This window comes from Maniola hyperantus, chromosome 7, assembly GCF_902806685.2.
Source record: "Maniola hyperantus chromosome 7, iAphHyp1.2, whole genome shotgun sequence".
NCBI classification, from domain to species: Eukaryota; Metazoa; Arthropoda; class Insecta; order Lepidoptera; family Nymphalidae; genus Maniola; species Maniola hyperantus.
The window spans coordinates 4582937-4609021 of NC_048542.1; the positions used below are offsets into that span (position 1 = coordinate 4582937).

Sequence of the window (26085 nt, forward strand, 5' to 3'; positions counted from 1 at the left end):
TCTTAATTCTCTAAGTAAATTCAATTTAGTAGCTTATTTATTATATAGGCACCTACACCTAGATAACAAAAGAATAATAAATAATAATCATTGATGTTGGAATAGGATAATAATCATTAAAAGATTAGTGTAGCGTTTCAACCACACCTAGGTATATTCCACCTATCTCAAAAAGAAAAGCCATTGGAAATCCGCTCCGTAGACGTCAAGATTACCGGAATGGCTTCCAACCGATCAATAGTCTAATCTCGCGGCTCTTGCGTCCTTGTCTCACCAGATCTACTCATCTGGACCGTACACCTTAACACCCGAGGCGTAAGAGGTAGAATTGAATGACAAAATTCTGAAGATACCCTCCTACTCCCGCCTACGAACGTTAGGTAAGGATTTTTCGAGCAAATATCACAAATAGACCGTGAATATTATGATGTACGACTTGTGAGTAACCACATACGATTCTGTGGTCAAGTTTGTATAACTTATAAGATAGTCGAGATGCTATCAAGTGAATTGAAATAACACCCAATACCTCAATAGTTCAACGGTTGAGGAGCGGACTGAATTCCGAAAGGTCGGCGGTTTAAAACCGACCGAAGAATCTTAGAAGAAAGTAAAAACATATCTACTCGTTCGTAGACATATTACCTGAAAACTCAGCAGGTATACAGTACATATTATCACAAGACCTACAAGTCTTTTGATCAGACCTATACCTATTGGTGGACTCGGAAAAGAATTTCCGAATTTTCACTAAGTTAAATAGTTTTTATTCTATATATAAAATATGTATAAAACTAGATATAAAAACTAGGTATTTAACGTAAAAACGAAGTTGCTGCCTAGTTTTATCTAAGACGACCGCCCCACCCCGGCTTCGCACGGGTAGCTTATTACAATTTTCGTAGGGATCTCTAATTTTTAGAAAATAAAATATAGCCTATGTCACGCAGGAATAATGTAGCTTTCGACTGGTGAAGATTACTTCCTACAAACAAACTTACAAACTTTACGTCTTTATAATATTTATTATTTAGGTATCTAAGATTACTTACGTAGGTACCTATGGTTTTTATTATATTAAAGAATCCTGATATATCAGCGTGAAATGGCGAAAGTCTGATATAGCCCTATTTAGATAAATGTCAGTTAAGTAGTTCAGATTTCAGTGATTTATACAATTGTGTCTTAAAATATACATGAAATAAGTACGTGTTGATTCTGCTCTCCGGCGGCGTCGGTAAGTACGGATCAGAAAGTCACACAGTGGTCACATAAGTCTGAGAGGGGTCAGTGGTCATTAGAATACAATGCCGAGAAATGCGCGCGCACAACGCCCGGTACGCCGCGGACGTGCAAAAGAATTTCGGTTTTGAAATCTTGGACGTGGACGGTGTATGCTTTGGCTTTAGAAAATAATTATGTAAAGTAAAAACACAAAGGAAATAATAAGTTTTTATCTTTGAAATTCCGAAGGATATTATTTTACTGTACAGTATATAGGTTAGGTACAGGCAGTAGCCAGGGACCAGGGGCCCTACCGCGGTTGTTTGACAGCTACAATGTCACGATCGCAATCATCTCTGATTGGTTAATGCTCGCTCACTATTGGCTACAATGGATTGTTGCAACAAGAATTGCACAAATTCAGCCAATCAGAACAATTGAGATTGTAATAATGATTGATGCAGGTTTTAGACAATCGCCCTACGGGGTCGTCTTAGAATATGCAGGGATTCTTAGGCACACACAGTTTGGGACGCTTTTGAACGGTCAAGAAAATGTGAATTATGAATAAACACATCAGAATGTAGATTAGGTACTTTTATTCAGTGAAAAGTTGGGAAGTCTTCAGTAATTGGTAGCAATTTGTCTCAAAAAAGGGAACTTATGCTGAGGAAACTTTGAATTCGGGGACCGAGGTGCTGGATTGTTATTTATTGGATAAAAAATACATCACAGCCTACTGAGTTTCGTCATTTAAGCGCCGCCGCAAGCCAGTGTCCCGGGTTCGTGCCCTACGTGCTTTCATGGTATAGAGTTAGCTGTAATGTTGTAGAATCCATACCTGTCCTGTGTTTTTCAGTAAAGGAAACAAATTTAGGAAAATTTTTGGAATGCCTTGTAAAATACTCGTTAGTTGAAAGAGTTAAAAGAAGGCATTTTGAACTTAGCTTTATGGGCTGGAGCCCTTTACCTAGAGGCCTGCTATGAGAAAAAAAAATCCTATAGGTAAGTAGCTAATATTATGTTAATGAGCAGACAAGGCAATAATAATACTTACAATGTCCATTTGAATTTTGACAGCCTCAACTTGCCTTAATTTGAGAGTCAAGGCTGCTCGGCCTGAATAGATAGTTCCAATACAAACACTGGTTGGAAGACCGTAGATTTCGCGGCGGTCTACGGTACCGGCTCTACGCAGAGATTTATCTCTACAGTAGTGCTACGCAGATATTTAGTCCTAAAATAAAATTGTAGAAATTTTTTCGAGATGCAACGTAGGTATCTTTATCGATCATCATCATCATAATTATCATTACCAACCGATAGGCGTTTACTGCTGGACATTAGGTATGGTAGGGAAGTCCCTACAAGAGACCTGTATACTAAAGGGGTGTACTAAAATAAGGTAAATAACTAATGTATTAAACACAGAAATATGACTAGGAATGGAAAAATTTCAATGAGTAGGTAATAAGTAATAAACGACAGATAGATAAAAATATAGATTAACTGAAAAAAACAATGCTGGTTTTTAGTTTTCAAGATAGGAAGTGATTGAGATAGTTTTATAGGGTTGAGATTATCTGCTGAGATCGTTATTCGGTCAAGAGAACAACATTATCATAGATCCGAATCTGTAGTTATTATTTCAAGAAGCGAAGACATAAGTTAGGCTTGATTTAAATATACATCAATTAAGGCTTTTTACGGTGTTTTTATGTTAATTAAACTTACTAGGTAAATACTTTAAGCGCGAAGTTATCATTTTATATCAATTACCCACACCACATAGTAGAATCTAGAGAAAATATAATCTCACCAGATTGTTATCAAAATTATCATTAGCTATTATTATCATGTAGACACTGAATAAATAATAATATAATCAGCAAAAAAACAATACTATTGACGCTTCACGGTCCTAGGCGTGAAATTGAAACCACGCGTTAACGTAACGTGACGTTCACGTATTTATTTACCGTTCACGGCTAGTTGGGTATATGGAAAGCGATAGTTTATAGCTTTTTTTTAATTTAGTTAATGAGGATGTTTTATGGTGGCAAATAATAGAGTATTTGTTCTGGTTTATGTGCAGGTATTTCCAGTTAATTGACAGGTAAGAGAGCAGTTCAGATCAAAAAAATATAATAGTACCTTCTACTGAAATTACTTACCTACAACTAGTAATAGGTACGCTTCTTTCGGATGTGATTCGTCTTAATCGTCAAAAAATCGTTCCTATTGATCGATTGACCTATCCCGTAGTCACTTTCATGATCATACTTGACCAGGTCACATTTTAATAGTACTATACAGCTGTTACCTAGCTCTAAGTTAAGACTACCTCTAAACATGGAAAGAACGATTTTTGAAAATTCAGGGTTAAGGAAATTCTCCGTTGTGCTCATACTTTTGCGTTTCTTCGAAAAATATGTAGAAGCTTTGGAGATAAACTGCAGGCCAAGAACTTCTCAGAATTTTTGAAGGAAAATAGCATTTTTGGTAAAGTAACCAAATAGAAATTATGAAACATACATTTTCGGAGCCTTAACTGGAGAACATATAAGAATTATTTAAATTTTAGTACTCACAATTATTAATAAAGATACCTACCTCTTAGAAACTTAGGAAAAAGTTGGCAATAGGCCTTTCTTTTTTTTAATAAAGTAATTTTTAAAGAAACAAATACGTATTTTTTCTGAAAAAGACAAAACGATAAATAATTCAAAAACGAGCCCTTTTTGCACATAGGTGTTTAGAGGTCATTAGGTATATAGCATTTGACCACCTCTACAACCTCTCCAAAAGAACGTAACGTTTTACTAGACGTCATGTATAAATATCACACACATGGTTTAAAAAAATATAAAAATTATTTCCCACTTCGAAAAGTTTCTGATTTTAAATATAATTTTAAATAGCTGATTCCCGCGACTTCGTCCGAGTTTAAAAAAATCCCGTGGGTTGGTACTCTTTCATTTTCTGGGATAAAAACGCAGCCTATGTCACTCTCCAGGTCTTTAACTAGGTATACTTACCGATGCAAAAAATCACGTCTATCCGTTGCACCGTTGTGACGTGATTGAAGGACAAACCAACAAACCAACAAACAAACATACTTTCGCATTTATAATAAAGGGTAGGGTAGTGATAAGGGTAGTAATATAAAAAACAAAATTTAAAAAAAAACATCATAGCTACTTAATTGAAACAAAACACATCTGTGTTAGACAAGATCATAGATACCATCAAACAAATCTCACGAAGACTCAATTAAGTTACCGTAAAGTATAAACTAATAATAATAAACAAAAGGGCAATTACATCTCATGATGCGTCTTCGCATGCACCACGGCGGTAGTGTACGAAAAATTTATCTCACACCTCCAGCCATTCCAAATTAAACCTTCAATTAAACAAGCTAAGAGCTACATAAAGCGACGTAATAAGTTTGCAAGCGTGAATCAATGCGCACGCAGTGTCTTCGTCGACCAATGACCGCGCTTTCACTGCCATCCATCTTTGTTCGATTTTGATTTTAAAATTGGAACGTCGTCGCCGAACGGTATGAGCATGAGCACTGAGCAGCACATGAGCAGCATGACAGAGATTTGAAACCGAAAATGGCATTTGGAACAGTTTTATTGCTAATTTAGTCTGTGAAGTTAGCTATCTGCATGCCAAATTTCAGCCCGATCCGTCCAGTAGTTTGAACTGTGCGTTGATAGACCAGTCAGTCAGTTAGTTAGTCAGTTAGTCACCTTTTCCTTTTATATATATAGATTGTAAGGTTGTATTGTATTGTCTTATAATATATTCTGTGCTAATGTTATAAAGTTACGCTACCTAGGCATAGGCTAGGCATAGGCATAGGCAAAAACATCTCAAAAATGGAACTATTTAAGAAGATGAGTATCTAGTACGTAAGCTTCTCATATATGTTTACTCAATTGCGAGCTCAGGTGTTCCTGGGAACGCTAGGTTTAGATTATGCATTACGTTAGGGCTGTCAACGCTCAATTAAATAACTAAGTACATCATTATCAGATTTGAGTAACGTGTAATGTAATGTATCGTGAAATGTAACGCGAATAGTGTGGGCTACACTACACCCGAACTAAACACAAATGTATATCGCGAATTTGGTATCCGGTTTAACCGTTTCACTCGGTTTAACCGATAGCCGACGAATCAGCGCGAGCGCGTACGCGATCGTCACTGTACCTACATATTGTTCGCACAAACGCAGAATTCGCATTACATTTCACGATACATGATGACATTACATGTTACACAAAACTGAACCCACTTCAAAAAATGTGCGTATTGCCATTTGCCAGTGATAAGTATAACATATAGTCCACGACAGATCGAGATAGCAATCAGGTAGGGAACGCCCCACACACCCGCACAGCACCCGCGCTAACCCTGTATGGGCGAGTGCGTGAGACGTGTGGGTGTGCGCAGTGCCGCGTCCGCCCGCCTCATCTCATATCTCGATTGCCATCTCGACCTGTCGCGTACTATAAATATTATATAGGTCTGAGGCACGGTCGCTAACTATGAGTATCTCCAGCACTTGGTTTCGGGTGGAGCAAGAACGTGGCGTATGAAAGTTTCTACAAGGTACCTATATTCAGCATTGGTCGTAAAAACGGTGCGAAAGTTTACGTGTAATATAGGTAGAGTGACACTACTAGGCTACCATTTATCCCGGAAAATCAAAGAGTTCCCACGGGGTTTTAAAAAACCTATCTGGACGTAATCGCGGGCATAAATTAAAAAAAAACAATATAAATAGCCAAGCGAAAGCAGCAACCCTAAGCAATAGAATCATCTCGCTGGGCACTTGTTCTCGTAAACCACGTCGCATCGTGGGAAATTGTCTCGTCAAATGGTCAATTGTAGGTATTTGTCGTTATTATGCTTACAATAATATTTATCTTTAGGAAGGTAAAGTAAGAAGGTAGTCTGTTAATCAAAGTAAGTTAAAAAAGTTTTTTCTATGCCGATGATCTCTGTCTTATCAAAGATTTTTTCATAAGGCATTCATTTTTAAAAATAAATATAAATCATGATTTTTAAAATTATTCTCTTTAATAATGAATTCTAGCCCCATAAACTACCGGTATACAAAAGTCACTTCATTTTATTACTACAGAGTACAGACCCAAGACCCTATTACATACCTACTACATTTTTTTAAAATATTAAAGTGTGATAGATGATGATGATGATAATGTTTTATTGTTCAAGAAAATGCTAAGTACTTGAAATGCCCGAGAACCAATCAACATACAAGGGTCATTGACGACAGGGAAAATACAATAACAACAAGAAAAAAAAAATAACCAAGCCAATAATAATGAAGTGGCAAAGATTATATCTTTTTCGTAGACAGGAAGATAGGTATAAACCAGATTCCTTATCTAGCGGTAGATACGTAAATTACGCCGTCGTTTCTTTGGAGACTTCGTCGTATCATAGAATACTTACTGTTAAACAGTACCTTCCAGATGTAGGTACCTATAGGTTTACCAATAACGTCATACAAATTTTAAATTCGTATCAATTATAAGTCCCGCAAATTGCTATTGCGCTGGAACCATGCCCCATTAACATCGAAAACAGCTCGAAACTTCAGTCTAGTGCTGACGTCACTAAAATGGCGGCCACGCGCATTAGCAATTTGCGGGACTTATAATTCAGTAGAACAATTCTATCAACCCATCGATCATATGGATCGATCGTATGGATCACTCTCACTAGTAAGCCGGCGATAGGTGACGGGACTCCTATCAGAATGAGAAGGGTTTGGCTATAATCAACCACGCTGGCTAAGTCGGACTGGTAGACTTCACACACCTTTGAGATCATTATAGAGAACTGTCCTGCATATATATTTTATTTATATATATTTGTGTATTATTAGAATGTACTGTGTATGTAGTCTAATTTATAATAATATAATATACCTAGGGCCATTTTCGGCTGCCGCACCAACCCGTGCTTTCGTGATTCCTTTCGTCAAAGGTTGCCTGGAAGAGATCGCTTTAGCGATAAGGCCGCCTTTGCATGCTACAGCTATTAGATAAAGATCCTGTATTGTGTTTTTTCAATGTTTACTTTGTGTTGTGTGCAATAAAGTGTAAATAAATAAAATAAATAAATAGTTTTCCTCAACTTCCTTTACCGTTAAAGATTGACCGGAGTGATAGTTTAATTGCTTAAAACGGCGAGAACTGTGTATGTTCATGTCTCTCTACTAGATGCAGTGTCGAATCTTAGCTGCATCCATATTTGTTAACATTTTGTGACAATAACAATTTAAGTGGGGATTAAAATAAATCGGTATAGACTAGAGATAATGGGATATTCACAATTATCAGTAATGACTAAAGATAACAAATGCCCAACTCTGATAATAATTATCAATTTTGTTTCATTCCATTCCATTGTACCCTTACACCTGTATCTAAAATCTTCCTATCCTATAAACGACCATTTACTTTCTCGCATGTATTATAGATCTATGATTTCCGTATAATATCTAAGCAGAAACTTTTCAGCTACCTATATAGAACATAGAATAGGTATGTCTAAAAAACGCATTTAAATCGGTCCATCCGTTTGAGAGCTAGGAAGCCATGGAGGGCCACCTAGATTCTGTCTGCACTCAGTATTATAAAACCATTTTTGCGTTGCCAAGGGACTTGAGTGTCTGTTCCTTCAGTTTTCTTTGAGCATATTGTTCCAATAACGGATGTCGGGTCATAGGCGACTCGAACGGTGCAGGTCCGCATGAATATGCATGCGTGATCTTTATTACGTCTTTCGTGATCCTTCCATGCGTATTTATACATGCTGAATGCTCGTATAGATAAAATATATATCCGAAGGTGACATTTCGAAACAAATCCGACCAAGTTTGTATTAATTAACTGTTCTTTTGGTGAGAACAATTTTAATCAGACTGGCAAAAGATGGTAAAGTAGGTACTGTACATGCTAATTTGGCAGAGGTGCCTGATACAGTTTCATAGAACGAGGCACTAAGTAGGTATACTACTTACCTATCATAAATGCGAAAGTGTTTGTTTGATGTTTTCTCGGCTTATCCTTCAATCACGTGATTAACGTGATTTTTTGCATTAACTTAGGTTAGGTACTTTTTATCAAGGGTTCTTACGGGATTTTGTGCGTTAGTGATTTTGAATAAGTCACAAAGTAGAGGCTCTGGCTACCAGTATCAGTAAAGTGCAGATGAATGACGTGTATACTAAACATCCGTGTCAAAAAAGGTCGTCCCTTACTCTAATCAGTAAATTGTTTCCCACAAATTCCATTATAATCAGAACATTAAAATTTTCCAAGTAAGTAACTACTTACTCCTAAATCTAAATATCATCGAGACTGACTAATGATTACACATTACAGGATGCTCAAATCATTATGAAATCAGCTGATAAAGGTGATAGAAAGTCACTTAGCGGACGTGTTAAAGAGGGATTCTAGTCGATTGCACAATCTATGTATTGTAATGCAAATCGATTGGAATCTATACAAGCGAAGATACCTAAGATGCGTGTTGAGAAACCGATAAGGTCTTGGCTTTGAGAAAATCAAAAGAGCATTTGGCTTTGGACACTTGGAAGTAATTTTTAACGTGGTATAAGACTATTAAGAAAAGGAGTCTGTTGGTCTCGTATTATATTCTGTGACTAGCTTTTTCTATCTACCTATCTATGACATAGCTAAACAGGTTGCGAAGCTGAAGTGGCAATAGGCAGGGCACATAGTATAAATAAACGGTCCCAAGGTGCTAGAATGGCAACCGCGCACCAGAAAAGGCAGCGTTGGACCTCCCACTAGGTGGACAGACGATCTCAAACAAGTCATAGAGAGCCGTTGGATTCGGGCTGCCCAATACCGTGTGGTATTCACTACAAAAGACCAATAACTAGCTGAGGATGTCTATTACTGTTGATAATGATGATTTACCATGGCTTGCAGATATGTACTTGGTATCTCTCTACTATGACATAATAAACACATTGAGCAATTATCATACTGCAGTCATAATATGAACACGGCAAAATGATTCAGCGACCACAACAATACCGCTACGTGCCTCCAAAGATGACTGATCGAAAATTCTTCTAGAGAAAAGTTTGACAGGGCATTACGCATGCGACTCGGCTCGGGATGCGTACGCGCAGCCATCCGCTTTCGCGACGCCATCTTACAGACAAGTAGGTGTATGTTCTATAACTGTTCCGGCAGGGAGCTACGGTTTGCATCGATCGAGAAATTATTGGTGACGAAGCGCTGGTCAATTCTAAACATCAAAGTTTGGAACATCGACCGGAAAGTTCCATGATCGAAAGTTGTCCGGCTATCGGTATACTACAGGATATATTTCGGAGATTGTGCCCAAGAACTTTTTTACCTAGTTCCTTCACCTTTCTACTAGCGTACCGCAAGGCATCGCCAAGGTCTGCACTCGTGCGTAGTCAAAATTCCACTGACGTATAAGCTATTTGGCTCCTCTTTTCTAATTCGGACCGCTAGGAACGGCATGCTTCCGGTATCAGTTTTCCTCTCCACTTTTAATATACTTAAATACATTTTCATTTACTTACATCATCGCTTGCCAGCAGATTTGATTGCAGCCATCTAATAGGTATCTATCGTATAAATGGTAATAGCTATCAGTCTTTGGGTTCAAACTTAGCTTCAGATTAAAAGTCGCTATACAACTGAAAGGTACACTTTATATTGCTAGTTTTGCTCTGAAGGTCGACACCTTGCCAGATAATACGAGTATATTGAGTACAAAATAAAAAAACCTTAAGCAAAAAAAGTATGTATTACTAGCTTGTTCCCTAAGTTTTTAGTTCCGTACCTCAAAAGGAAAATGGAACCGTTATAGGATCACTTTATTGTCTGTCTGTCTGTCCGTCTGTTCGTCTGTCTGTCCTGTCGTGTCAAAAAAACCTATAGGGTACTTCCCATTGACCTAGAGTCATGAAATGGAGCAGCTAGAAATTTGTGAATTTGTGGTTACATAACAAAAAAAATTAAAATGTGTTCAATGAACAAATAATTAGTATTTTCAATTTTCAAAGTAAGATAGTAAGTATACCAAGTGGGGTATCATATGAAAAAGTTTTACATGTACATTCTAAAACAGATTTTTATTTATTTTTATGGATAATATGTTTTGGATTTAATTGTCGAAAAAAAACACTCAAGTACCGAACGCTCGGTGCGCGAGTCCGACTCGTATTTGGCTGGTTTTTTTTCTCACGTCTTCGTTTGTATTTCAGTATGTTCTTGTTAAATGAAATAAAACAGTTATTCTGCGAGTAGCAAGGTGTGTATAGCGACTAGCGAGTAGAACGTAGCGCATTGATAGATAGCGTAGCAGATAACACTTGCGAAATGTTCACATTATAATAATTGTAATGGTTCCATTGCGACGCCTGCCTCCGCCATCAACATAATTACATACAGTTTTACTGGATGAGCCTATTCATTATATAATTTTGTACCTACTATACCTATCTACAGTACGCTACAGGTCGAGATGGCAATCGGGTTGGGCACAGCCCCCGCGCTAACCCAGAGCTGGATAGCACGGATAACGTGCGGGTGTGCCGGGCGTCCCTTCGCCTCATACCCCGATTGACATCTCGACCTGTCGCGTACTTATAGGTAGGTTTCTTTTTTAGGCAGTCGCGTAACGACTGACGATTAGAGCTGTAATGTACAGCCGACGTTGATATCAAACAGTCCGTCAATATTTCCTTTAAATACTTACCTACCTACTAGCACTCGATTTTTCCCATCTTCGTTTGTATTTCGGTATGATCTTGTTAAATAAAATAAAACAAATAAAATAAAATTCTGCGAGTAGCAAGGTGTGTATAGCGACTAGTGAGTAGAACGTGACGTCATGATAGTTAGCGTAGCAGATAAGTGATAACACTTGCGAAATGTTCACATTTTGTAATGGCTCCATTGCGACGCTCGCCTCCGCTATCAGCATAATTACTTACAGCTTTACTGGATGAGTCTATGCGGTTGCACCCAAAATCTTCTATATACATAAAAGGAAAAGCTGACTTGACTGACTGACTGATCTATCAACGCGCAGCTCAAAATTTTGGGCTGAAATTTGACATGCAGATAGGCTATTATGACGTAGACGTCCGCTGACGTGATTTGTTGATGATTTTTTGTATAGGTACAATTAAAGACCTGGAGAGTGACAAAGGCTACTTTTTATCCCGGAAAATGAAAAAAACCTAAATATACGCATATGAAGTCGCGGGTATCAGCTAGTACATGATAGTAGGTACAATGACGGCATGAAATAGTTTTACTTAGGTACTGTATCACCTTACATTTGCCTACCTTTTTCAACAATTAAATTTTAATTTTTATGTACTAACGCAAAATAATAAAGCCACTTCTAGTCGCTTTATGTCCACACAGTGCTCAGTCCTGCGTATAGTAGCACCAAGGTCTGAGAGAAATATAGCATTAATTTTTAAACTCATCTCAGTGTTTTTGCGAAACTTATTATAATTTCTGAATGTCAAACATTGCGCTGACCTCTTTCGATTTCGTTACTAGCAGTTAAAACTAGCGAAATATTTCCTAATCTCAAATTATTTAGATGTGGCACGATTGCGTTGGCCCGTAGGTAGGTAGGTATATTAAATTAAAATATTTTGTAATTAAGAACTATTTGGATCAGTTTCGGCAATTGCCTCCGTTTATTTTGGCCTGGTGGCCGCACACCGGACATGGTGTCTCAAATTTGAGTTATCTTGCCCGTATAAAGTTGCAACTGACCTCTATGCAGTAAAGTCAAATACCTACGGAACCATTGCAATTTGCAATAATTCTATACCTACTTAGAACGGTCCACAGTCCACAGCCTGTATATCCAGAATGGGAAAATCCAGTAGGTACACTGCTTTAAATACAGGTACCTAAAAGTACCACTTTGTAAATCTACGTTGGATTTTAATATTTTTTTCAGTGTAAGTACGTCATTATTTTTATCCTAGTTTATAATAAAGTAATAATATTTATCAAATTTAAAAGCAGGCAAATACCCAATTAACGTGATTACAGAAGTAGCGCTGCATCTAGTGGAACATAGACTCTGTGGCTCTACCGCGGTTGTTAGACAGCTACAATGTCACGATCGCAATCATCTCTGATTGGTTAATGCTCGCTCACTATTGGCTACAATGCATTGTTGCAACAAGAATCGCACAAATTCAGCCAATCAGAACAATTGAGATTGTAATAATGATTGATGCAGGTTTTAGACAATCGCCTCACAGGTTAATAGTGACTAGCTACCTAGTACCTACAGATAGATAGGTAGTACTTATAGTAGAGCCTGCACATTTGATTATTAAGTAAGTACTTATAGAGAAAAGAGGCCTTTGCCCTCAGAGAACGTCACTTTTGTTTCAGGTTAACGACGTTCGAAAACAAATAAACTCCTCGGCAAACACAATCGGTAGATTGTGCTAACATCTGCTCTGTTACAATTTTTTCTTTTTTTTTATAAGAATATTATTGTAAAAGATAAATTACTTATCTAAGTAGTAGGTATACATTATTTTCTGTAAAATGCCTTAGGTACTAATTATTATGATTTAATGTAACTATACTGCGCTCCATTAGGTATTTAAAAGGTCGTTAACTGCAAAAAAGTTTAGGTATGAGGAGTTATCGCCAAAAATATGGGATTTGAGAAAAACTGAAATGTTTGCTACGCAGGACCATACTAAAATCTACCTACCTAGAAACTTTGGTCCTACGTAGGTACTGTTAGACGGATAAAAACGAGGTGATTGTATTATCTGTGGTGTGCTCTGCGGAGTAGCGAATCTATGGGAAACGTCACTCTGAAATGGGCGTAAAAAGAGTAGTTTGGTCTTGTGCTGATATAAATAATAATTACTATGTGAACAGTGAATAAAAGGCTACTAAAGTATATCAAAGTGGTTTTCATTCTAATAGTACTTAGCATTATTTTTAGAAAATTAGATTTTTGAAAATACCCACGTTTTTGGCGACTCAAACTATTTTTTGCAGTTAACAGCTTTGTTTGCTTATCAACTTTATTGTAATCAGTTTTCCTTAGCCGACTCAAAAGATAAACAAATGGCAGAAACCTTCTCGGAGAAATGCGTAAACGACGCGATTTTCCCGGTACTAGACTTTCTGTCATAATTTACAATAATTAAAAATAAATTACAATAATTAGGTTTTTAATAATTTTTAATAAAAAATATTATTTTTCTTAGGAAAAAATTAAATTTAAAAATACTAAATTCCATTTCCCAAAAGTATTTTTGGATTCCATGTGCACTCAATGGTTACGAGTTCAAAAAGGTTTATGACCTTTCATTTGAAAAAAATTAAATCTGGAATCCGTTTTTACTTTTTACGCTAGTAAAAGTATGGACATGACTATCTTAGCCGTTAAGAAAATAATAATTCCTATAATGGATAAATTTTCTATGTGCATAAGATAAGCTATTCGACTTGTAAATAGAGTCTTAACACGTAAGAGACGTTATTCTCATCATGTACGATGCAATGAAAGGTCAATGGCCCGTCTAACAATATTGACACGAGCAAGAGGAGTCGATATCGCCGCATACAAATATTGTAGCCAAATACGATAGATGTGTACAGGGGACGTTTTAATGCGTCGTTGTATGGAAGCTTAGTGGCGGATATGGGATATTAGATCGAAAATCATTAACATAATGACTTTTTATACGCGGATAATGAATATTATTGTTACTTATCCAAAATAATTTACTTAATGACTTTTTATAGGTAGGGGCACACCTTATCAGTGGAATAAGCTATATATTTTTTTAAATACTCTTATTTAAAAATGTAAGTAGGTACCTAAGAAGTCTCTATGTATATACTTACCTACTTACATTTGTAAGATATCTTTTTCATTTTATTAACAGAAAGACTTTTATTTTAAGTGTCAATATAAAAAATTACTAAGTACTTATTCCAATTCCAAACCCTTAAAATAATATTGCACTCTAAAATAAACAAACTCTAGTTCGTTTCAAAAAGAGACCGTCCCAAATCTATCCCTCTTAGGCATCAATAGGTGGGTAAACCTACCTTAATATTTAATTTGTAAGCAATTGTTTATATCATTGATATGAATGGACGAGGAAGAACGCTATTGTGGAAGAAAACTCGATTTATTCTTAATGAAAGTGAAAGAAAGTCGTTTGACCAATACATCATTTTCATCACGCGAACATAGCGGAAGCATAAGCGAAAAAGAATCTCAACTTTTTTCTTACAAGCGCGAATAGACATTCCTACCGGCCAGTGTCAGTTACCGCTGGCTCCATTGAGAAAAAATGGACTATCGTGATTATACACCACTTGGTGGACATGCGAGACTTTGATTACGTGATGTGATAATAATTAATTAGTTTGGATGTAGAGTACGATACGGGAATAGTAAACACACATTTTAAAAAATAAATATTTAAATATAACAATAATATATCGAAAACTCGAATTTATTAATAAATAAAGACAGTTCAAAATAATAATAATTAATTCCCATTATTTCTGAGATTATGCAAATACGATAAGGATCAAAACATGTAACAACGTAAGTACTAAAAATATTTATTTAAATAATAAATGAGGGGTTTTAATAAATCAACCATTATATTTTTCACTTTTTAACTCCTACATTCCCATTCATATTTATTAAATCGTTGAGGATGTAAACATTAGATAGGATACCTAGTGATTGGATTTATCCACAACCACCCTTGTCTATATTTTGTAAACTAATCGCTACACATATCCCGTCCATCTATTTTTTCCGTTAACGACGCCATGTTTGTAAATGTCGCTGCCGGTTGGTGAATGAATTTCGCGCGGTTTCCGCGATTTGGCACGAGAACTTGTTTGTATCCAGATATGTAGATATCAACTTTATAGCCGATATCGAATTAATATAATAAATAACATTATTCAAGTTTAAAAAGTTTGAATTTTGAAAAATAACTAAAATATTAGCCTAGTTCAGTCTTTTAAAAATGTTTAAATGAAATTCAATTGTCAATTAAATGTTTAAATTTGACAAAACTGTTTTGTTAAATAAATATTTTTTCATTTTTCATTTTCATTTTTTGTTTAGTCGCCTAGATTTTCTGTTATTAAACATTTATAGACTGATACACTAATGTGTTCTATAAAATAACAAGATCATTTTAAATAATTTGTAATATGTTTAACTGTAATATAATATTATACCTATTTTAATTAGTGTAACTATTTAATAATATAACCTACCGGCCTATCATATTATTTTGTAAAATTCATCCACAAATAAGATTTTAAAACAAGTCTACCTACTTACTTATAAGTAATTTTTAAAAACAAGTGCTTATTAGATTTTTAATCTTCTTTATTATCTAATCTACCTACTTTTTGTCGTTCTTAATTCTAAGTAGATCTTAATTTAGTTACGATTTTATTTATGAGGTAGGTACCTCTAAAACTATTATTTACTTACTCTATACGTATTCTTTATTCCTATCTTGAAATTGATGTTATACAAATATCTAAATAATTGCCTTCAAGACCCCAATAGATAGTAAAACGTAAAGATAATATTCCTTCCTAGGTATTGGTACTGTTGTTTACACAACATCGGTCATAATATTATTGTTATCTGATAATAATTAGGTATAGTTTCCTATACAGACTAACACCTTTTCACGATAATATCTGTAAAACCGTTAACTATAACCATCCTGCTATAAGCATGACATTACTAGGTACTTAGGTATATAATATGTGTTCGTTGGTTCAAAAAAAATATTATTTTTGAATATTTACCACCTTACTATCTTTAAATTTATCAAATATCGATTAATGTCATGGCAAAAGATAATAATAATTTTAGAGCTTGATTTGGAATTAATGCTAGGTATAGGTGCTTATTAATAGATATCTTACTTCGATTTGATAAGACCAATCGGTGTGTTTCATGAAGAAAGAATTTCAACTGTAACAGTAGATAGGTAGGTAATGTGTAAAACCTTAGGGTTTCAAATCAAATTGCAATTGAGATAAGGCAATCATTTTCAGGCTCCTTTCATATTTTAATAACTTATATAGGTACCTAATTATTATGACCTAGGTGACTAACGATTAATTATCTTTTAAGTAATTAACTATCTATTTCCTATTATTATAAACCGAATAATTGAATAATAATAGTATAGGTAGGAAGGTACCTTACGTAGATTGTAGGTAGGTTAATATTAATATGACTGTGAATGTTTTGGAGATAAGAGATCATAGCGAAGCACAAACGTTGACCACGTGTTTACAGCTCGAAGGGTGTCATGTTTATTCAACACCATTTTGACCGATTACCAAAGGTCAGACTCCTGAGATGGACCGAATCAATTGACGATTGTACGCGTCAGTAAACATTGCCGGAAAGGGTACATAAACTGCCTATCTACTCTTCAATAAACAAGTTAAATTTTCTGAGCATTCGTGAATATCATTCTTTATACCTATACCTACTTATCTACCTATAAAAGGAAAATCTGACTGACTGACTGCTGATCCATCAACGTAACGTAAAGCTCAAACCACTCGACGGATTGGGCTGAAATTTTGCATGCAGATAGCTATTATGACGTATACATCCGCTAAGAAAGGATTTTTGAAAATTCAACGACTAAGGGGGTAAATTAGGGGATTGAAATTTGTGTAGTCCACGCGGACGAAGTCGCGGGCAAAGCTAGCTGTTCGTCTATATTTTTTTCGTATTAAGTGGCGTATAAAAGATTTTCAAGTAGGTACCTAGGTATATACCTACGTACACCTATATAATATTTTTATACAGGACCTACAGTTTACCTACCTAATATCTCCATAATGAATTAAGTATAAGTTATATCATGGGTAGGTACCTACTTAAAGGTTTATCTAGGTAGCCATACAATTTAAATGAAATCGGTAGGTAGGACTTTTGTTTGTTTTCACTAATCTTTACCTAGAGGCTAGGATCATAAATATGCCTTAAGATAATCTCTAATCTAAATAATATGAACAAAATTAAAAGGCACACAGCGGCACATATAATTCAATAAAATATTTAATATAAATTAAAGATAATGCGTCCTAAATAACGATTGATTAAAATAAAACGAGTGCTTTGGGCATCTCCATATTATGATTACGCACTCTCAATGATCCACCTGAGCTCGCCCGCCGCCGGACAATCTGTAGCAGGACGACGAAACGATCAACGCTATCTATCTCACTCTTTCCCGTCCCGCTTGAGATGCGCTTTCTCCTTCTCCCCGCGCGCGCCCGGCCCGTCCGTCGCTCTCGACCAATCGGCGGCCATCTTCTGCTCCCCCGAGAGCAGAGCGACAGTGCGTACTCTCATCACGATCACAAGGAGACGACATCTCGCCGTGCGAGGTTGTCGTTCCCGCGAAAGATGCGCATCAAACACGAGTGACCGATACATACAAATTACAAGTGCCTTAGAACTTTTATGTGTTTATGAGACTATTTTATAAGAAAAACAATCTGTGCTCAATTCAAGTTATCGTGATAAGTGAGAGACTGGAAGGAGAGTACGGAAATTGGACTTTTGTTACAATTATTTCACCTGCTGTCCGATAGCGTGAAAATTATCCACGATTGGGTAAGTGCCATTCTGATTAGATTACAATGCAAATTATCGTTTGTTACGGCTGGCGCTGTCCTATGTTTATATTTGGGTGCCTATAGGTTCCTTATAAACCGAGTAGCGCAGTGCTTTTAGCGGCAAGCCATGACTTTGTCGTTTCTTGAACTCTGACGTTGAGTTCAAATTTTAAACGATGTTGCAAAAATAATTTTAATTGATTTTTTCCGTAATTATTAATTAAACAATAATATTGTGTATAACTTGTGATAAAAAGCTGGTTTTACGACTCGGAGCACAATTGCGCTTATTTTATTTTTAATTGTTTGGTAAAATACTTATCTTAAATGATTTTCAGTAAATTTCAAGCCAGTTACAAGCATCGATGGTTATAAGTTCAGCCTGCCTACTATTTGTGTAAAATTTCTACAGTAATAATTTCTTTATTGACAATCGTAAAATATTTTTTATTGAATGTTCATTGTGTGCACCTAATTTCCTTAGAAAAGCTTTTAAAGCGTAGCTAGACGAGACTCGCCATCGATATCAGTTTAAGATCGTAGTTTGATAATTATTTTCTAAACCTTTTTTCGCCGACGGAATTTTTTATCCGTTTTTTTATCCTGGGAAGACATTAAAAGGATTTTTAGCATTTAAACTACCGTGAGTGATTTCCATTCTAAATAATATCTGTCCCGGCTGTACTCACGTGTGTAGTCGACGTTAGCCCGACTAGTTTCGAACCCATACGGGGTCCGTTCGCGCTCAATCGTTTGAGTCAAAACCGCGGCGCGTGCGCGAACGGACTCCCTTGAAAAAGGACCCCGTATGGGTTCGAAACTAGTCGGGCTAACGTCGACTACACACGTGAGTACAGCCGGGACAGATATTATTTAGAATTAAAAGGATTTTTAATGTCTTCCCAGGAAAAACTATTTTGCATGGATAGAACAAATTGGTACCTACCTAATACCTATTTAGGTATATAACCCTTGTGATTTTTAGATATTTTAAAGTAGGTTTTTAAAGTAGTGCTCCACTCTACCTATCTACTGGATGAAGTAAGTCGTTCCTACAGAAAGTTCTGTTTTGGGTACCTTCCTATATGAATATAATGTATTATGTATATTATCTCTAAGAATCTATTTAATTTTACAAAAGCCAAATAAAAATAATATGATTTTTATTACTAGGTAGGTATAGCCTATTAACTTAGATTCCTCCATCTAGGTAGGTACTCTTAAGAATAATCTAAAGAATTTCTAATAAGATTCTGGTAAGAATTATTTGTATAATAATAATCAATCCCATCTAACTTATTTATTATTCAGTGGCACAGTACTACCTACCTAGGCGTAGGCAGGTCGGAAGTTTAAAATCTAAAACTAAGTTATTATAGGTAAATACAGGTAGGTACACTTAGTTTTTTTAAATATCTAATGTTATTCTATATACGAAGTTAAAATAAGTAGGTAGTAGGTACTTACCTATACCTAATAACCTATTAGCGAAAATACTGATTCATATAAGTAAATAGGTAGGTACGTAATAATAAAAAGATTTCTAAAGACCTCCTTAGAGCTTTTAATTTTAAACAAGAAAGACGAGATTTAAAAATATTTGACACTTTTGTTGAATCGTGTTAAATTTGTCATCAATTAATCTTAATTTATTATTTCCACGTACCTAAATAAAATACCTAATAATAAGTCATTATAAGATCGCGCTATTCTATGTAGGGTGCTAATTCGGCCCTACCATCTCTTAAACGTCTACAAATTCGATGCTCTAAACTAAATTGACAGTTTTAAAAGTAACGCCATCTATCCTTTTCTTCAGTTAAACATTGTGAAAATAATAGCGCACTGTTTCTTGACCACTCAATTCAGTTAGGTAAGTTTCGAGATTGTGTAAGTACAATAATTGAATTAGCAACATTATAACATCCGACAAAATGGCTGTGTTATCAAAACTACTTAATTAAAAATCTGTTAAATAAAATAATGAGCCTCAATAGCTCAACCGGTATAGGAGTGGACTGAAAACCGAAAGGTCGATGGTTCAAACCCCGCCCGTTGCACTATTGACGTACCTACCTACTCCTAGCACAAGCCTGACGCTTAATTGGAGAGGAAAGGGGAATATTAGTCATTTAATATGGCTAATATGCTTTAAAAAAAAATAATGGTGCACCTACCTACCTAAGTGCTGTAGGTACTACCTATAGTTCGCGACAAGTTGACGTAGCACTCGGTGTATGAGGCAGGGTGATGCCTGCATACCCGTGCTATCCCGCAGCGGAGGCTTTGCTCATACCCCGATTGCCATGTCGACCTGTCGCGAACGTGTCTCAATTTCGTTACAGTCGCACTAATAATGTTGGTAGACGATTCTCCTCTTGATGATGACTGCTCTTTATTTAAGAGCTTTTAATGACGCAATGTCACGTCGTTAAAGTAGTTTATTTATCTGTAGCTATAAGCTGGTAGGACCCATTAGCTAATAACTTACATAGCAGGTTTCAACTAAGTAGGTCTACGGTATGTGCCAAAAGCAACAAAATAGGGTCTTGAACTGTAGTAGGTATAGTATATAGAATATGTATATAGTAGTAACATATTATCATCATTATTTTGATAAACCCATTGCAGGCCCACTATTCAGCACAGGTCTCTTCTCAGAATGAGAAAGGTTTAGGTCATAGTGCGAATTGGCAGACTTCACACACCTTTCAAAACATTATGGAGAACTCTCATGCGAGTTTCCCCACGATATTTCCCTTCGCTGTTAAAGCGAGTGATATTAAAGTAGGTTTACAGAAAACACGCATAGGTAACTCCGAAAAGTCAGAGGTGTGTGCCTGGGATCGCACCGGAGATCCCCAAATACGAGAACAAAACAGTTTGCCCTCCACTTTTAATATATCTAAGTGCCTTCAAGTCAAGAGTCGGACATCTTCTAGGCAAACGCGCTCCATCTTTGGCTGTATCATCACTTGCCAGCAGGTCTGATTGCCAAGCGTTAGTCTATAATGAAGTATCTAAAGACGAAAGTCTTTAATTAGTGTGTCCTACCTGTGATGACGTATGGCGCTGAAACGTGGACACTAGTTGGCCTTGTCCACAAGTTCGAAGTCGCTTAGCATGCTATGGAGCGGACTATGTTGGGTATCTCTCTGAGGAACAAAATCCGTAACGAGGAAATCCGTAGGAGAACCAGAGTGACCCACGTAGCTCAACGAATTAGCCAGCTGAAGTAGCAGTGGGCAGGCCACGTCTGTCGCAGAACTTATGCCCCAGCAGACGTATTCTGGAGTGGAGACTGCGTATCAGCAAGCACAGTGTGAGACGACCTCCAACCCGCTGGACTGACGATATTAAGAAGGCAGCGGGAAGTGGGTGGATGTAGAAGGCGGAGGATCGTGTGTGGTGGCGCTCTTGGGAAGGCCTGATTGATTGATTGATTGAGTGTTAGTCTGTAAATAAAAAAAACCGGCCAAGTGCGAGTCAGGCTCGCGCTATGAGGATTCCGTACTACAGTCGTATTTTTTCGACATTTTGCACGATAATTCAAAAACTATGATGCATAAAAATAAATAAAAATCTGTTTTAGAATGTACAGGTGAAGACCTTTTATATGATACCCCACTTGATATAGTCACTCACTTCGAAAGTTGAAAATACTAATTATTAGTTCATGACCACAATTTTTTTATTTATTATTGTGTGATCTAACCCTAAATTCACGGTTTTCAGATTTTTCCCTAAATCCCCAGCTATAAGATCTACCTACCTACCAAATTTCATGATTCTAGGTCAACGGGAAGTACCCTGTAGGTTTCTTGACAGACAGACAGACAGACAACAAAGTGATCCTATAAGGGTTCCGTTTTTCCTTTTGAGGTACGGAACCCTAAAAATATTGAATTGAATATTACAAAACCTGTTTAAGTATTTTGTAACATTCAAATCCGACGTTGTGACTTGTGAACATCCCGTATCTCTATCTCATACACTTGAGATATGAGAACAATTACGAGATAACTTCGAGATGAATACAGATTACCGCTATCTGTGCCGCTATGATTGTTGTTTCTCAAGTTGTTTCTTTATTGATAAGACTGATTGCGCTTGACCACGATTCCACCTGCTGTCAAATGGTGATGACATGATCACGTAATAATTTTAATCATCGAAATCTAATTAGGTACCTGTTACCTTTAATAGTTACCTAATACTTTTTCCAGTAATTATAGTTACTTCGGCAGGAAAGATTACACATCGAACTTTAGAAAGAGATAAATTGGCAGGTTCGTTTTCGTAGAGCGTTGTCTCTATCGCCGGGTAGGTACTGTACTTATCATCGTCATCATCATGATCAACCCATCGCCGGCTCATTACAGATCACGGGTCTCCTTTCAGAGTGGGAAGGGTTTTGGCCATAGTCTACCTTCAGACTTCACACATCCTAGAGAACATTATGGAAAACTCTCAGGCATGCAGGTTTCCTCGGGATGTTTTCCTTCACCGTTAGAGCAAGTGATATTTCATTACTTAAACTTAAATAGAAAAGAAAACATATAGATACACGTTGGTCTTTGACTGTGATCTCATTTGGTGGTAGGTGATGATGCAGTCAAAGGTGGAAGTTAAGACTGGTTGTGCTTGACCACGATCCCACCTGCTGGCGAATGATAATGACATGATCACGTAATAATTTTAATCATCGAAATATATTTAGGTACCTGTTACCTTTAATAGTTACCTAATATTTAGGTTAGTAATTAGTAATTACATTACCTACTTATCTATTAGAAGCCAGTCTGTAATTAAAAAAAATATCAATAGCGAGAAAACGAGTAGGTGGGTCACCTGCTGTTAAGTGATTACAGCCGCTCATGAATATTTTGAGGACCAGAGGAACCGCCAATGCATTTCTGGCTTATCGGAAATTTGTTGATCCACTCCTTGAATAACCCCGGGTTGATATCTAATGGTAACACCGGCAAAGGTAGTTGATTCCACTATTTGCATATGCGAGGGGAAAAAATCGGGCACAACGGTCATCATCAGCATCAGAGCCCGAGCCTACTCCAGAAGATTCTTCTGTATCTTAGCTCTCGTTTTCCAGCTCCTCATTCCAAGTTGATTGACGTCTTAGTTAACTCCATCCAGCCACCGAAGTAGGTTATACGTAGTGCCATTTATGTACCTAAATGTTAGAAGCTGTTGGTAAACCTAATAAAGAAAAGAAAATAATTAAATAAAAATAAAAGTAAAGGAAAAATTCCGAAAACCGTGTATAGGTAGTGCCATATCTACAAATGTTATTAGCTGTTTGTAAACCTAATAAATAAAAATAAAAGTATGTAAAGAAAAAATTCCGAAAACCGTAAGTGGTTACATCACAAAAAAAATTAAATGTTCAAGAAAAAATTAATTTACTAAATCACACATGTAGATGGCGCAGTCCGTCATTAACTTTTAGTGTTCAACATAAAAGTGTTTACGTATCTTGTATGAAGGTACGGAACCCTTCGTGTTCCAGTCCGACTCGCACTTGACCGGGTTTTTTTTTCATATGATACCACCTCGGTCTAAAACGTACCGTTAAGTTGACCATGACTTGACTGAAGACTGAAGTTATCAACCTTGACAAGATACCAATAGTTTCAATACGCATCCTGTAGCAAAGAAAATGTAACTAATTACAAACGTATTCTAAAGTTAATGAGCAATCAATGACGCCAGGAGACAAAGAGTGTTTCGTCAAATTGTAGGTAATGGTATTGTTTTCGTCACTTTGGGCTTTACTGACCGCAAATCCCAGAAACCACACACCAGGAACTATGGATATAGGGGCATCAACATTATACTCCACTATTGCATCAGAAAATGAAAATGAAAAATGAAAATCTTTTTTATTCGTATAAACTTTTACAAGTGCTTACGAATAGTCGGATGCATCTACCACTGGTTCGGAATGCCTTTCCTGCCGAGAAGAACCAGCAAGAAACTCAGAGGAAAATATGCCTTTTTAAGACACTCGTCCCACCGCCGACGATAGCTAGAAACGAGTTGAGCTAATGATTTTATTAGTACCTAACTACGAACCGCCCCGACTTCGCACGGGTAGCTTATTACAATTTTCGTAGGGATCTCTATTTTTTTTGAAAATAAAGTATAGCCTATGTCACTCAGGAATAATGTAGCTTTATACTGGTGAAATAATTTTTAAAATCGGTCCAGTAGTTCCATAGAGATTACTTCCTGCAAACAAACTTTACCTTTTTGTAATATTAACTTAAAGATTCAAAAGTTTTCAAAAACCCGACTGCGGTTTTCATTGTCAGGTCTGGTGTTTACGAAGTGATAAGTATTGCCAGATTCATTTGGGGTGATGTATCAATCAATCAATCAGCCTGTTTGCGTCCACTGCTGGACATAGGCCTTCCCAAGAGCACGCCACCACACACGATCCTCTGCGTTCCTCTTCCACTTCCCGCTATCTTCTTAAGGTCGTCAGTCCAGCGGGTTGGAGGTCGTCCCACACTGCGCTTGCTGATACGCGGTCTTCACTCCAGAACACGTCTGCCCCATCGGCCATCGGGTGATGTATGGATTCCAATAATAGATATCTATCCATGTAGGGACAAAAGTAGCCTATAATGACCTTCCACGTCATGCAAGCTAAATCTGTACCATACTGGGCCTAGAAAAGCTAGCAGACATACAGAGTACAGACATACCACTTTCGCATTTGTAATAATTCAGCACGTCATGCTAGTACAATATTCTGGAATATAAGAAACTATGTGACCTACTATAATCTGAATAGACAACAGAGTGTAGGTATCCCAGAGTGAACTAGTGGTAGTTGGTATAGTCACAGGTAGATATAGGCCGCGACAGGTCGAGATGGCGATCGGGGTGTGAGGCGGGGGGACGCCCCGCACACCCGCGCTCGCGCGCACCGGGTTAGCGTTGAGGCTGTGTGGGTGTGCGGGCCGTTCCCTTTCCCGATTGCCATCTCGACCTGTCGCGTATTATAGATACGCAGTGAAATAAATAAGTAAGAAAAGCTTACAAAACTGACCATGGTTAAAACTCATACTCGTAAAGACCAAAGTGCTACAAACAGAATCAATTAGTCTCATTATCAGTGATAAGAGACAAGGATTTCACCTGTTATCAGTGCAGACGTGATCGGTCGACAATACCTAATCTATAGTTACATTACACTTTATATGAATTTGTCAAGTCTCTTACATACTCCTCTCGACAAGATAAGGAATTAAATTGCTAATCATCACTTCTTATAGAGTTTTTAGGGTTCCGTACCTCATAATGGAAAAACTGAACCCTTATGGGCAGTAAGTAACTGAACCCTTATAGGCAGAAACCTGCATGCCTGAGAGTTCTCGATAATGTTCTCAAAGGTGTGTGAAGTCTGCCAATCCGCATTGGACCAGCAGCGTGGCAGACTATGACCTAAGCCCTTCTCACTCTGAGAGGAGACCCGGCTCAGTAGTGAGCCGGGTAATGGGTTGATCATGATGAGGGTACCTATAGGTAGGTACTTCCCGTTGAACTTAAAATTTGGTACGAAGGGCCCAAGTAGAGGAAAACATCCGAAATCATTAAAAAATACATGTTTATAACTACTAGTTTAAACAGTAAAATAATATGACAACTCTTGCACTAACTCCCTGTGTCCCATACCCGATTCGGAAAACCGCGAAAGAACTTGTGCGTGTTTTTGCAAGCATTGCGCTTGTAACTTATCATGCATTGTGTTGAGGAAAATCTCTCAGAAATCTTAAACGTTCACACGCTGAGTGGTGAGTTACAACTTACAAGTTTTTCACCGAAATTCTTTAAAGTTTGTCTGAGAAAAGCGATCTGCTTAAAATAGGTATCTACGTCATGCAAACGCCTGATCTCCGGTCGTGTCGCATTTCCGTCCCACTGGGCTATGGAACTGAGGGAATAGAGATTGCACCTGTGTTTGCGCACACACTAGTGCTCGGTAATATCTCCCGCGCAGTTGGCTAGTATCTATAGAGATTGGCCGCCGTGGCCAAAATTCGGTCGGGAGGGCATTATT

At 37.0% G+C, this 26085-nt stretch overlaps 2 protein-coding genes across 2 annotated transcripts in view; both read left to right on the forward strand.

Moving 5' to 3' along the window:
* The window catches only part of LOC138402606 (uncharacterized), a 179519-nt gene that overhangs the window by 66374 nt on the left and 87060 nt on the right, over positions 1-26085 (forward strand). The window lies entirely within an intron of this gene.
* LOC117983882 (ras-responsive element-binding protein 1-like) overlaps positions 17841-26085 on the forward strand; it is a 38059-nt gene continuing 29814 nt past the window's right edge. Inside the window, exon 1 of the mRNA XM_034970512.2 lies at positions 17841-17997. The gene's annotated coding sequence lies outside the window, so the exon portion shown is untranslated. The remainder of the gene's footprint in view (positions 17998-26085) is intronic.